This window comes from Pieris napi, chromosome 2 (assembly GCF_905475465.1).
Source record: "Pieris napi chromosome 2, ilPieNapi1.2, whole genome shotgun sequence".
NCBI classification, from domain to species: domain Eukaryota; kingdom Metazoa; phylum Arthropoda; class Insecta; order Lepidoptera; family Pieridae; genus Pieris; species Pieris napi.
The window spans coordinates 6,463,444-6,476,964 of record NC_062235.1 but is presented as its reverse complement, the minus strand read 5'-3'; the positions used below and the strand labels follow the sequence as shown (position 1 = coordinate 6,476,964).

The window sequence follows — 13,521 nt, the reverse complement described above, 5'->3', positions numbered from 1 at the left end:
AAGTAATGAAAAACAAGGTCTATTAACACTAAACATAATTTTAATTTTTAACTTCATTTCTTGTAATTTAATTTTCATTTATTTATGATTATCTTCACTTATATTCAAGTCTTAACAAGGTTCAAACTAACTATGTAATTAAAAATTCATACCAAGAGACTAGCGCATTATAAATACGTAAAAGCCTGATACCTATACTAAAGCCGTGAATTAAATAAACAAATTATTATAAAACAAATGACTATCTCCTTACTCCTTAGCATTATAGAATCATTTACCTACTTAATGTTTGATACGATCATTTTTACATTATGTATTATAGTATGAATAAGGTTATGTTCGCTTACACATGAACTATCAAATAATTTTATGCCTTCTTTATTTGTGCAGAAAGGAAGGCACAAATAAAATCCACACTATCTGTAATTTTTCATTTCATAAAAATATAAGGTCACCTATATCTGTCATTTCGCCCTAGTTTAAACCAAAAAATAAACGGGAAACTTTCTCGGGAGCCACTTCTAGTGAAGACTTACATCTTCAAACTTTATCACAGCCAGTGAGATTGCAGAAAAGGTGCGGATAGACTAGTGCTTTAATAAACAAAAAAACTATTTTTGTTAGGAAAGAAAATTCTAAATTCAAACTAAATACGATTTTCGTTTACTAAAATTAGCATTTACTTGTTATAGCAATTATTAATCGAAACAATATTTATATAATCTATGAATATAAATATTTTTACTTTTCGTGTCACAATGTTTGTAACCAAACACCTCCGAATCGACTTAACCGATTTTTCTGATTTTTTTTGTGTATTCTTAGGTCGGTAGGTCTGAAAATAGGTCTTCAATTATTTTATATACTCCTAGATGCTGCTTTTTTTCATCTACCACTTGAAATACATATAACCCTTAATTTAACCTTGTACCATCAACCCCCATTTTTATTTTATTCAGAACTGGACAGACATTTGGCCTCAATCCCACCTGATGTTAAGTGAGATGTGGCCTATTGGAGGCTATGCCTGTCCAGGAGACGCCCGCTTGAATATAATTAAAAGTGATATTAGTACTGTTAATGTTCAGTGGTTGATAACTGATAAAATACCAATTATCCCCGCCAGGCAACTACTGATGTCACTTCTCACACAGCAAACAGCAGGGCAGGGCAGTCACTTCTGTCTAGATGTTGATGTGAACAATGTTGCCAGGTCATGTAGTGTTTCTATGTAAATCTTCTACGAATAACTGCAACGTTACATTCAAATCGTAAAAACAATTCAATTAAATATTTTAATTGATATGCACCTCTAAGGCGGACGCTGGGAATTGAATCTACGTTAAGCATTGTTTGCGCAATTGACAAGTTTCCGTTTAAAAGTTTTTACTTCGAAAATTGCTATTCGAACTTATTTAATTAAGACGTTGTTAAACCATACAAACTTTCTATTATGGCGGCCAAAATTGTTGGCTTCCATCTTAAATAAATTATTGTTTTTAAATTTTCAAACAAAATTGTATCAACTGATTTTTATGATAGACAGATGGGATTTGATAAGGATTCGTGAATAAAAACATTACTTAAAACAGAATTAATTACGTTAATTGTCTCCTAGTATAATGTCAGAAACAGAGACAACAATGAAAGTAATAATCCAAAAACACCCAACTGCACTCTACTTAATTTAGCGTTTACTCAATCTAGTTATTTCCTTCAAATTATGATTCTTCACTACAAATGGTTTCAAGCAAAGTATGTATACATTTTCTAGAACCTCGGTTCTTAGAAAAAAATTTGTTCAGCTGTTTGATATAAATATATACTCATAAACCTTGATATAGTCGTGTAAAGTACTTGGATTGACATTTTATGAAATTGCAAACTTGATCGTTAGAAATTGCGAACAAAATTGCGTGGAAAAGCTGATGGGACTATAATTTATTCAATCCTTCCTAGAAGCCAGGTCTGTTTAATGTGTGGATTTTGTATTTTAACCACCTTTGTTGGAAAGTATACCTTGCGAATGAGGACAGCCGCAGCTCACTTAAAAATTCAAATGTTGTGATTACATTTCTCACAAGTTGATAATAGCAACATTGTCTGCTTAAAAGAAACGACATGAACTGTCCGATTTTAGGGTTTCCGAAATATAATAAAGAAGACCAGACCCAACTTCTTTCTCTTCTTATTGCAAAATATATGTTAATGATATCTGGAGCATTCGTTAAACATATTAAAGGTATATATTGTAAGAGAGAGGGCATAAGGATGATATGAGTTTGGTATTCTTAATTTTTTGGTTTGATATATAATTATTAATATCAAACCAATAATTAATTATAAAATGCTATTTAATTAGAAATAAGACATATTATAATAGCCGCGACGTTCTATCGGATCGTTCGATCGTTCTATTATCTAATATTACGTATATTATGGCAATTTAAAAAGCTTAATCAGTAATATTAATTTGGTTTAATTCACATTTGGCGTTTACGTTTGAAGGTAGCTAACCTACAAATGGAAGAAAATACACAAATAAGAGCCAATATTAAAAAATAAACGAACATTATGTATTTTGTTCGCGTGACCACGGCTTGTTATAAGCATGACCCGTATAAGCCGTGGCCTGAGGGCTTAGTGAAGAAATAATGTCAAAGCCTTTTCAAAAGGTACTCAGAACCTAAGCAAACATAAAATGTGCGCCTATTAACAACGATTAACGCACAATATTGACATTTGCTAGTTAGAACATTTCAATAAGGTATATTATTTTACGGAAATAGGACAGATCCTTAAATATATACAGCGAGGTCTATAATACTAATATTAATTCATATAAACATTTTAATGAGAGTAGTGTTGGCCAAGTGGCTTCAGCGTGCGACTCTCATCCCTGAGGTCGTAGGTTCGATCCCCGGCTGTGCACCAATGGACATTCTTTCTATGTGCGCATTTAAAAGTCGCTCGAACGGTGAAGGAAAACATAGTGAGGTAACCGACATGTCTTAGACCCAAAAAGTCTACGGCGTGTGTCAGGCACTAGAGGCTGGTCACCTACTTGCGTATTAAATTTAAAAATGATCATGAAACAGAATCAGAAATCTGAGGCCCAGACCTAAAGAGGTTGTAGCGCAACTGATTATTATTATTATAAATAATTTCTAAAATATTCTGTTGTTAATTTGCTAAAATGTACGTTGATAAGACATAAAACTGTCGTTAAGTCTTCTACACATAAAGCGGAAATGAAAGCGTATGCACGATAAAGCAATTTCAGACATATGAGTCAAAAGCCGCCCTGAAAAGTGTCATCAAAAAAGTATCATCCATCTAGTTCAATAAGTCAAGATTACATCTAAGGAAATTAAATCTCGTATTGAGTTATAAATACGTCTTATAATAATGAAAATCCATTTTCATTTAGGCCTCCTCTCTTCAATGCCATTTAAAAAAAATCTTATTCTTGAGAAAATGTTAACAGAGACAGCGACAATAGAACCACATTTTCATTTGTATTTATTATCCAAAAATGTTAACCCACATTTCGTAAATAGTTTTTATCAAAAGATTGATGTTGAAAACTGCTGACAGAATAACACGGTAGTTTGACCTTACTTCCACACAAATTGTGGACAAAACATAGGGTGACTGTAAATTCAGAGAAACCACATTTGCCGCTTTGTCCTCATAAACGCATATTTTATTGCGGCTAGGAGTTCGCTAACAAATTAAAAGTTTATTGTGAAGCTGGATAAATGCAGTTTCCTATATGCATTGTATTTTATACATAACTTTAGTTTAATCTAGATAAGTGTTGTTATCAACACAGTAAACATTATAACTCTGCATTTCTAGCAAATATGTATTCGGTCGAGAACAGAGATATAATGTACGTTCATACCTGGTTGTCCACAGATAGCTGTTTATACAGAGAAGGAAAACCTCGTATGGAGGCCATGTAAAACCTAAATATCAACGGCGTATATCAAGCTTGGAAGATTTATGATCCACATGCCAATAAAGACACAAATCAGGTCATACCCAAGGATACTATATGATATAGCACCACTAGTTTTTAAAGTTAGGTTTATTAGAATAACAATTTAGTAATAATACATACTCAGACACACACTCATATACATATACTAACACACAGACACACACTCAAATACACATACTAACACACATACACACACCCACACATACATACACACACTTACACACACACACACACACATACCCCGTGTGGTTTCCATATATTTATTTTTTTGTTAACGTTGCAGCCTGTGTAATAATACATAATTGTTTATTGTAACAATATTTTTCTCTACTTTTTAATACCTTCTGTCGATCCAAAGTGGTGGAAGCCTGATGACCTGTAACACAGATACTCTTACCTTTAGCAGGCATCAGTCTCACACAAACTAGCAATTTCCCTAAATTGAAGAAACACATTTATTTTTTTATATAAGTATATAGCTGCCACTTGTTTATGTACGTAGTTTTTGAGAGAAAGTGAAAGATTATTTTAAATTCAATTATTTTAAGTTCTATGTATTCGGTGATTATTCAATCAGTGGGAGACATCTAGGATACAGCTCGTTAGTGTAAAGTCAATACCAATGCTCGTAATGTCAAGTATCCTGAGGGATCGAAATTTATGGCCTATCTACCGGAGGGTAGGAAGTCTATTCACGTCCCCTGACAATGCGACATTGAAGGTAGCAGTCTATTGAAGACACGTGACTTCAGGAAGAATGTTACCTCGATACATTTGTTCTTGAATTTTTCAAATAGTTTTCGACAAAAGCTTTACATTTAGAAGTAGAGAGCGAGGTTATTTTCCTCTAGAGATCATGAGACGTCTTTCGTATAGTTGACTTTTCAGCTTTGTCTTTTTAACCGTTTCCTTAGTCATCGTCGCAATTAGGAATAATTCACGTCAGATGTGATTAAACAAAGCAAAATAAACAATTTAATATTTACACGAGAGCACTTCTGAAAGTAGTACATAAAACCTAGATAGTTCGTATCTCTACATCATTTTAGTGCAATTTTCCAGCTAACCTAGTTCGCTTGGAGCTAGTTCAGATTATTAAACAAGCTCATTTTCCACGCCAACACACTGATTCTGATACTATCAGCTATACAGCCTTCGACTACCGGTAAATATTGTCCCCTGTACACTACACATATTATAGCCATCATTAGGTTAGGGAGAATTTAGGATTTTACACACTATTCCGATATTATAATACGACTTTTTTAGCTTTGATGTTTTTTTTAACCGTGTGTACAACAAAATAATATGTAAGCCTAAGTTTAGCGTTAATTTTTGGAAGTCGTTGTAAATCTCTTATGGGTTTTTGAAGTCGGTTAAAATATTATTCAAAGACTAATGCAATAAGAAAGTATTGCAATATAATGTGATTTTCCAAAAGGCTTAACAATTTTGATTACAAGTGCCTGATGAAATTTCGTTACCGCGTTAAATGTATTTTTAATTTATTCAGTCAATAGGAAAAACACAATTAGGTTATACACAATGAAATTGTTTTACGATCAGTTGAAAACGATTACATGCAATTTAATTGCCTTAGTCCGATTATTTGTTTAAATACAGGTATTAATTAACCAGTGGAGTTATTCAATATAGACCAAAGACTGTATTGAATATGTAGAGGAATTTAGGGCAAATAATATCTGTAAAGAATTCAAAAGAAATTGAAAAATTATAAGTAATGCTCGTTAACCTTTGTGGTCATAAACAATGTCATTGACAAAAAAAAATATATATCACATATATGCTCCCATGTGTACATTTTTGGTTTCAATCTTGGCCCGCAGCGATAATAAAACAATCGTTTATCAATTAAACATAGACACAAGTGTGCTTAGCATAAAAATACTACTGGTATCAAGAGAAGGAAAAAAGGAAGACGAGACTTCAAGTTTGCTGAAGAGATGGATCCTAGTCCGGGATTGAACTGAATGGGCAAAAGTAGGGGAGGACTATGTCAGAATAACTGACCGTAAAACTGGAAAAATAATTGTCTGTTTCGAATTTTTGTAACTATTGTTGTAAATAACAATTAGTGAATAAAGGCTTTATTTTTGTAAATATGAAATAGAAGACAATAAACTGGAATCTTGAAAGCTTCAAATTCGTTTATTTAGAGTATTTAAAAATGCTCAACCTACATAATAATAACAACAATTAATAAAAATGAATATATAGACGACTAAAATAAATTTAAAAAGTTTGGTCCCTAAGTACCTTCAAATTATTTTTCTCAATTCGATGATTTGTTTAATTCTTATCTTAATAGACTCTACCTGTGATATTTACACGTTAAGTAAAGTTACTACGTTTTACAGGACATGGAAACCATAATTACAGCAATAATAGTAAAGTATACTATTATTACTTCACATCATCCAATAACGTATAATGGAACTTATGATGTTTTCAATTATGAGTCCGTTTCATTACCGAAATTCCCGATAAATTCATTTATTTTTGCTATTTATTCGGCAAAATGATGTTACATGCGTTGCCACTGATTTTAATATAACTTTAATTTATTGTCGTTCATATATCTAAAAAAGGTAAAAACTAATTGTTTTATGCTATACTCAAATAGATTATTACATTGTTTAACACATTTTATGTAGCTTATAAGTATATACTACTTTTAACGTTTGGTGTATTTTTGAAAACATTAATTTATTCGTTTACTAGCTGACACGGCAAACGTTTGTATTATTCTAGAAAATATTTTTTAGTTCAATAAAAATCTACAATAATTAAAAAAACGTTGATCGTAGAGGGTTGTATGTATTTTTGTATGATGTATCATAAAAAAAATAAAAACAAAAAAAATTGTCTAAAAAATAAAAATTTTGGGGTGGACACCCCTTATCACTTAGGGGTTTGAAAGACAGATAGTAGCCGATTCTCAGGCTTACTAACTATGCATAAAAAAATTAATAAGTATCGGTCGAGCCGTTTCGGAGGAGTATGGGAACGAACATTGTGATACGAGAATTTTATATTAGGTTGGGGAAAAAGTCTTTTCGCATTATAGTATGTATGAACTTGTAATAAAATCTCTTTGGCTATACTATATGTATCTGGCTGGTTTTGTTATCAAGGAAAGTTGAGATTTTAAAGAAGATAATTCCAAAATCAAATTAGGATAATGACTGTTTTTTATTTATTTTTCGTACCGTCAAGATGAGTGAATCGAATGAAGAAATTCGATACATTTTAAAATTTTACTACAAAAAAGGTCAAAATGCAACACAAGCCGCGAATTTTTTTTGCTATATTTATGGACCTAGTGCAGTGTCTGTGAGAGTAGCACAAATTTGGTTTAAGCGTTTTCAATCCGGAAATTTTGATGTCAAAGATCCAAGTCGCTCTGGTCGCCCTATGACAGATAAAATGGATGCAATTTTTGAAAAAGTGGAGCAAGATCGGCATATCAGTAGTTACGACGTAGCTGAAGAACGGGGAATTGACCACAAAACAGTTTTGGCGCATTTGAAAAAAACTGGGTACACAAAATAGCTCAATACTTGGGTAGGTACCTCACGAGATCACTGTAAGAAACCTAATGAACCGTGTACTCATTTTTGATTCTTTATTACGACTTAATGGAACCAAACCATTTTTGAAGAAGCTGATAACTGATGATGAAAAGTGGATCACGTACGACAAGAACGTGCGAAAAAGGTCGTGGTCAAAGGCCGGTCAGGCTTCACAGACTGTGGCGAAACCCGGGATAACTCGCAACAAGGTGATGCTGTGTGTGTGGTGGGATTGGAAGGTCATTATTCATTATGAGCTGTTACCACCAGGCAGGACCATCGATTCTGAACTCTACTGCTAACAACTGATGAGATTAAAGCAAGAAGTTGAGAGAAAGCGGCCGGAATTAATCACCAGAAGGGGTGTGGTTTTTCATCATGATAACGCTAGACCTCACACATCTTTGGCCACTCAGCAAAAACTAAGAGAGCTTGGCTGGGAGGTGATAATGCATCCGACGTATAGTCCTGACCTTGCACCTTCAGATTTCCACCTGTTTCAGTCTCTTCAGAATTCTTTAGGAAGTATCAGGTTATCATCACGAGAGGACTGCCAAAACCAATTATCGCGGTATTTTGATCAGAAGCCCCAAAATTTCTATAGCAATGGGATCATGTCCCTACCTAAATAATGGCAAAAAGTTATCGAACAAAATGGTACCTACATACTTTAGTTAAATGTAAATAAACTATATTAAAAAATGTTTTGAATTTTCTTAAAAAATGCGAAGAAACTTTTTCCCCAACCTATTATATTAGATGTACCGTGTTTCGTGTGTAACAATATTCACTCGAAGATTTCTAATATTTACGCGATGTCGATTTGATGCCAAGTTTACTATTCCTAATTATAATCATAAATAAAAGTAGATACTCTGTACGATTAATAGGGCTTATGCCTTGCGGTTTTGTCTGTTGTAATCGTTTGCATGAATTGTATTACTAATTCTCAAAGAAGAATCTCGAAAGCGTCGATGAAAACTTCCAGGCGGCTTGAATTTTTAACACTGTGTATTCCAAAAAAAGTGTAACCAACCAAAAATAGAGTACGTATCATTCTATCTAATTTCATTATAAGTATAGTACATTTTTTGCGGTGAAGGATATGATTTGTTTTAGATGTAATGGATTAGTGATGGGTGGAAAAAGTAACTAAACTAAAGTTACCAGAACATGAGACTTAAAAATAATAATTATTATTTAAAGTATGTAATTAATAATTACTAATTACTATTTAATTATTAAAGAATGTGGCATAACTTTTATCTTTTCGTAATTACAAACCACACTCTGAATTCCGCCCACAAGCCATTAATAAAAGCATTTTAAATGCTTCCTGTCCAAACCATGAGCTTTATTTAATAACCGCGACATTCAGCCAGAAATTCCTTTTATTTAAAAATTCAAAGATAAAAAAGGCCGACAATCTACATACAACCACAAATATGATGGAAGGCTCGTTCTAAACCGATAACTGACTGCACGCACCCCACAAAGGCTTCGAAAATTCGATAAAAGCACGCTATTTTTTCTCGTACATTTCGTCGACCTATTTGAAAAATCCCAAATATACTTACCCTAACGTAATGAGGCAGTTACGAGTCTCATTTCACATATCAGACACCCGTGAGGCCCGTTATTTTGTGGCAGCGATGTCCAACATGATATTTGACCATAGAGATATGCCGTTGAATAAAAGATGCATGCAATTTTCGGGCTAAACTGCGAGGCGTAGACTCTATTTTGGAGTGAGGTTACACACTGGTTTTAGTAAGTGCCCCGCAAAATGCGAGTTATAATCGAATTTGTGTTTCGGCAATTTAATCTTGAGTATGGTTGGCGACAAAAAGCCCATTATCGGGTCCCTCTTATCTTGTTAACGGCTACGCTTCCTTTTAACTTTGACTAAATCGGTTTAAGGGCGTTTTATTGATAATATTTCATAAAACACCTTGTGCGAAAATCTATATTCACCATTCTGCAGCTTTCTTGCTCTGCGCACAGATTTTTACAAACCTCCGTTGGTATGCGCCAAATAGCATATTAAAGGTTTTTATCGATGTGCCTATTGACTGTGAAAATAGATTTTCCATAAACCATTCACTTATTTAGGAAAATTGGTAGGATAAGGTTCATGAAATTAGTGTGTCAACGTAGGAGTTCAGTTGCATATTATTTAATATTATAAAACATTATTACATTTAAACATAATTTATAATCAACAAAAGAAACCAATTAACTTAATCTGGTTTTTTTTTAATGGGAAAAATTCACTCAACAATAATAAAACTGATCAAAAGACAAATTCATGTTGACTTACAACAAACGCGGAATTCTTTATAAACTTATCACAGCATAGCCCGCTGCCTTGCCCTCGGATTCCCATTGAACTTGACCAGGTAAGCATAATCTCTAATAAACATACTGTATATGAAAGCTCTTGTTCAATAATAATTACAATATATTTCGCAAAATAACATTCTGATAGAAATTATTAGAACATGAATTCCAACAAAGGGCTCATAATAACAAGAAAAATACACTTACTCTAGAGACCAGTTATTACTTCGCGTACAAAGGGACTCATTCATCGCTCACTCTTTGTTTTCCGTAAAAAAAAACATCTCGTCACGCATTCCGAATCATCATGACATACTTACAGTAGTTTTAGTGATTTGTTTTAAGGTGGGAACTGACCAAAGTTACGAGGTGTAATGTAGCATTCGCATCGAGCGTGTTACGCATCGAGCATGTTACGCTGTGTTCTAAAATCGGCGTAACATGCTCGTCAAAACTCTGTGTTCACGAGATGTGATAGTGATAATGTTGATATCTTTCATTCTATTTAATTATTGTTTCATCCAAATTAAGAAGAAGAAAAAAATTTACTGGACATAAAACTTATTTAAAAACACAGGCGTATGAGGTGGTTTGTTATTGATTGCAATATTAAAAACCAAATGATTACTGGACAGTATAAAAACTTTGTACGCAGGTCTCGATTTTGAAGAACTGTTGAATTTAATTGGACCAAAAGTACTTAAAAAAGAGACAATTTATAGAAAATCATAATCATGATCACTCGCGACGTGCGACGCGTAATTACTGAACCGCGTAACAGTCAAAGGATTCGCCAAAAAACCGACAGCCGGGTGGAGCACTCAAAGCGAGCAACGAGCGGCTCGTTGCTCGCTGGTTTCCCCGTAACATGACGTACTGACTGCACGAATGCTCGCTGTGTAACATTACATTACATGTTACATTACACCTCGTAACGTTGGTCAGTTCCCACCTTTAGACGTCCTTTTAACCGACTTCAAAAAACACCAAAGGACGTTTGACGAGTAACATTTTATAAAGCTCAGTAAAAATTCTCTAGCATTGTTTTTGTCCACACAAATGTGTGTGTTTTACTAGAGATATTTTTAGATCTCTTAATAATAAAATAGCTACTACTAAAGAAGCGGATATTTATTATACATAAAAAGTAAGATATTTTGCAATAGTGTAAATTCAAATGTAACTTTTCCTACAAAAAGGAGACATGTTTTGTTTATCGATATTATACAAACAAACAAAAAAAAACTTTAAGTTAGCTCAATCTTCAATGAAGGTACCTATCGAAATATAAATAAAAGCTTGATTAAAGGTAAATGTAGTCATTGACGACATATACCATTAACCATAAATAATTAATATTTTAACAAATTACTTGTAAGCTTGTAGGTATCATTCAAACGGATTAACAATTGTTTCGGTATGTGTCATATGTATCACTGTCAAAAAGTGACAATTGACAATGATTTTACGTTTCCGTCAGAACATTGTCGTGATACAATCTCGAAATTGTTTTACACAGCATTACACGGTAGGACTGTTTTATTTAAGATGGCATTAAAGGGATCAAAATTACATTTCCCCAAAAACAAACTGCCTGTGAATAATGGGAGAAGTTATGTTATTTTCGAGTTCATTCGTGTTGACGGTTACGGCTATTTCAAAGTAAATCATATGGGTTAAATCATGTCAGTTTCCTTTCGTCCGTTAAACAAAAAGTTCTCACTAATGAGGGTAATATGAAACCACTAGAGAGGATATAATTTTTGGCTTTTCAAAACGAAATGTTGAACATTTTTATGACAGAGTTCGAAACTTGGTGGTAAAGTTGTGTCAAACCACAAAGCGTTTAAATTGAAAATCTTGGACGTTTTTTTTTAATTTTATACGTGGTTATGGAAGTCCAAACTTAATTTTTGATACTAAACCTTTACGTACGACTATTTTGAAAGTAATCTTAATTTTGACGGCTTATTGGTCTAGTGGTTAGTATCCCTGACTGCGAATTCATGGGTCCCGGGTTCGATCCCCGGCTGAGACAAACATCGATGTGTTGAGCATTTGGTGTTGTGCTTAGGTCTTGGGTGTTTAAATATGTATTTATATGTCTATCTATCTATAATATGTATGTATATCCGTTGCCTAGTACCCATAACACAAGCTTCACCAGCTTAGCATGGGACTAGGTCAATTGGTGTGAATTGTCCAATTAAAAAAAATTAAAAAAAATTCAATCAACACAAGTTAACTTGTCACTTAGTTGAATTCAATCAAAGAAACTATTTCTTATTCTGTTCTGGTACAAATAGTAATTGCGGGTGGGCCATAGTAATTTATTGTCCTTATCTTAGACGGCGATCGTATCGCACCCAGGGGCTTATCCTCACAAACCAAGTCCTTTTTACCTCACAACCTCTAAGGCTGAGTGCGTCCTTTTACCTCATTCCCTACGTGTGACGTGCCATTAGAGTAATGACTAAGTACCCAGTTGTTTTTCATGTATGGCAAAAGAAAAGTCTACTATTTCTGTTGCCTTGGAGATTTTCTACGTTCTCTGTGTTATTTTGGTACAGAGTAATGAGACGATTATGTTCTACTGTGTGTGTAACTGCCGAATTATGTTCAATGTAAAACATTTGATATATGTTTTTATTTTTTCCCTTTTAGCCTTTAGAGTTGTCCAAAGTTATAGTGTATATTATTGAATTGTCCTACGGTATTGAGATGTACTTACGGTAAATTTCATCTCAGTACTCAAATGCTTTCTTGGATAAATTTGTACTGCTTTAAACTAGAAAGAAAAATTATCACTGAGGCAAAAATGGGCGGCTGGTTCTTCTTCGAAGAAGCAAGGTTAGGAATGAAATAATTTGATAAGGCTACTAAATTACTACTAAACGATGAGAAGAACATCTTCACATAAAGAAAATATTCTGTAATAATTTGTATCTACAGATCGGTAAAAGTCAGTTTGAAAAACACAAATACCTGCCCTAATTGACACGTTAAAAGGTACGTCGTTTACAGTATTATAACTTCGTGGGGCGATAAGCCGCTTTTCTCGAGCCCAACACGAAATCTGTACTTTCTGATTCCACTAATCCTTACCAGTGTAGCGTAACTTAACCTTTTTTGACGTAAAAGCAATACGTAATCTAGACTAATGTTTTGAAAAGTTAAAAATCTTAGCTAATTTCCAACTTCCAATTAATTATAATGACAAAATAGGAGACTAGGTAAAAATTTAAATACCTTTGTCATACAATTATATATAAAGAGTTTTATCATACTAAAATTACCGGCAACACCTCGACGTCTATCGTTCCCCAACTGAGTACATATCTTAATATATATAAATTACGTGTCACGTTGTTTGTCCGCTATGGACTCCTAAACTACCGAACCGATATCTATCAAATTTGCACACCGTGTGTAGTTTGATCCAACTTAAAAATAGGATAGCTTACATCTCAATTCATACCTGCAATATTATTTTATTGCAAAATATTTGTTTATTATTTGATAGTCACAATTCTAACAGATGGCGCTGTGTTGAAAGTATGTTTCACATAAGCTACAATTTAA

At 33.4% G+C, this 13,521-nt stretch overlaps 1 protein-coding gene across 2 annotated transcripts in view; it reads right to left on the bottom strand.

Moving 5' to 3' along the window:
- LOC125063072 (TWiK family of potassium channels protein 9-like) overlaps positions 1–13,521 on the bottom strand; it is a 212,087-nt gene that overhangs the window by 187,391 nt on the left and 11,175 nt on the right. The gene's annotated exons all lie outside the window — the stretch shown is intronic.